We start from the raw sequence: 2,611 nt of genomic DNA, 5'->3' as shown, positions 1-2,611 counted from the left end.
TATTCCCGATCAGGGCACATACCCAGGTTATGGGTTTGATTCCCAGATGGGGCACATGCAAGAGGCAACGGATTGATGTTTCTCTCTCACATCCATGTTTCTCTCTCTCCCTCCTTTCCTCTCAAAAAAAAATCAATAAAAACATTTTTTTTAAAGTGGTACAGTGCACAATGAAACACAAAATGTCTTCAGATGGTGGCTTTTGTGAGACAGTCATGGAGGAGTGGAGTGTTATGCGGGGGTCAGGGAGCCAGGCTTCTGGAGAGAGAGCCCAGTCGTAATACTTGTACCTGAAGCAGAAGCAGCTCCCTTCTCTCCCACCCTGGAATTCAAAGACAGCTCAGGGAAGGATCTGGGCTTCCAAGGTGTGGAAAGGGGGTTTCAGACAATTGAATGGGTTTTTAAGGGACAGGGAGATGTCCGCTGAGGTTCAGCTAACCCAGTGAGACTCTCACTAAGGAAGTGTGAGGTGTAGGTCTGTCCTCATGGGGCTCATGAGTGGCCTCTCAGGGGCCAGGTTCTCTTTGGGGATCTTAGGGGTTGAATTGTGTCCCTCCGCAAATTCATATGCTGAAGCCCTAACCCCCAGGACTTCAGAATATCACCTTACCAGGAGACAGGGTCTTCATGAAGGGAATCAGGTTAAATGAGGTCACTAGGGTAGGCCCTAATCCAATAGAACCAGTGTCCTCATAAAAGTGGGAAGGTAGTAGCCAGGCATGAATACAGGGAGAATGCCATGTGAACATGAAGACGGCATCTACAAACCTAGGAGCCTTCCCTTGCAGCTTAAGAAGGAACCAACTCTGCCAACAGCTTGATTTAGACGTCTAGCCCCAGAATTGTGAGGAGGAAAGTTTGTGTTGTGTAGCCACCCAGTCTGTGGTGCGTTGTTCCTGCAGCCCTGGGACACTAATGCAGAGGGCAGACAGTGGCTGTGCTGAGCTGGGTGGGGCTTTGGCCCAGAGTTGGGTATTAGGGAAGAGCTGAGAGGTGAGGAAGGCTATGTGTGACAAAGCCACCTCAGGGGTCTTGCAGGTCTTGCCATGTCCTGAGCCTGTTGCTGCTATCGAACCTCTGGACCCTGAAGCTGGGGTGCACTCTGTGCGAGGGACCTGGTGGACATTCCAGACATTCCCCTGCACCTTGACTCCCCAGCGGGAAGCTCTTGATTCTGGAAGCTCTGAGAAATGCTCCAACCTGATTTTGAAATCTGTACTTTCCCTCTGCCCCTTCTCTGTCTCAGGCTGATGAGGGGATGAGGACGAGACCCATTCCTGGTCTCAGAGATTCCCTGGTTCAGAGAGTGGAGGAGCCACCCCTAGAGTTTAGGGATGTGCCCGCCCCTCCCAGAGTCCTTTGCCCTCCCCCTTTCTGTCTTTCCTCCTTCTCTATTTTTGTCTTATCCCCTCCCCGCACTCCACACTGTCAGTCAGCCCTACTTCATTCTCTAGGGCAGGTCACCCTCCCCCACCTCTCCCACCTCCCAGGCCCTCCTCTGCTGCTCTCCTCAGCTGACCTCCTCTGGTGCAGAAACCTCAGGAACTCTGCTAGCTCTGTGTTGGAAGGGTGTGGGAGAAGGTGATTGGCTCAGTGGGGGCCTTAAAAGGAGCTGCAACCAAAGGGATTCTGGAGAAGAGGCTGCTCCTCTGAAACACTTCTCATACCTGTTCCTCCATCAAGCCACAGCCCCCTGAACCCTGAGCAACCATGGGCTTCTCCAAGGTGAGTGAGAGCAAATGGTGAGGGGACAGTATGCCCTGGAGTCCCATTTCCCACTGTGTGTTTATTCCCCTCTCCCACCAGTGCAGCCCCACCCTAGCTGATCTCTAGATTCACCAGGCTCTGTTCCATCCTCCTGGGCCACGGGGAGACCCCTGGAAGGAGGGTGTCATGAGAATGTGACCTGTATGGTCATTGTGATGGCCCTGAGCCTGGTTGGTTGAATGCTATCCTGGCACCAAACTGAAATTCTGGATAATTCTTGACAAAGGCCCCACAGTTTCATTTTGTGCTCAGCCTTTCACTTCATGTAGCAGGTTCTGGTTGTGGGGCCAAAACTCATGTCTGGGAGAGAAATTATAGGGGCAGCTCTGTGAGTATGAGAAAAGGGGTGTGTGTGTGTGATTGAGAAACAATGAGTCTTATAGTGTGGCAGAAGACCAAGGAAATACCTCGCACGCTTCCTAGAGAAAGAAAGGGACCCCGTTTATTAACACTAGTGAACTCCGGGAATAATTTCCAAATCAGAGTGAAGTAACTGAAGTAACGCGCAGAGGGCTTCACTTTTTATAACCTTCTGGGGTCTTTGTCTTGCAGATATGGTTCCGCCCCCTTTTGTGGGCTTACAGGAAGGCCCCCAGTTGTTGGGGGTCCCCAGGCCATATCTGATCATCTGTCCTGGGGCCAACGATAATGACCCCCCCCTCCCAGGGCAGTGCATTGTTCACAGTTTTTATGGCCTAACACACCTTGCAAGACCAGTTTCCTCCTTATTCCTAGCCCCGCCCTCCCAACACTCCCCCCCTTGTCCCATAAGTGTCTTTTAGCCTTGTGAAGCAACGACCTCGGGATGACAATCGCTCTTAGCTACTTCCTGCTGGCAAGGGAA

This window comes from Myotis davidii, unplaced genomic scaffold, assembly GCF_000327345.1.
Source record: "Myotis davidii unplaced genomic scaffold, ASM32734v1 scaffold1334, whole genome shotgun sequence".
Taxonomy (NCBI): Eukaryota; Metazoa; Chordata; class Mammalia; order Chiroptera; family Vespertilionidae; genus Myotis; species Myotis davidii.
Note: the sequence above shows the minus strand (reverse complement) of the source record.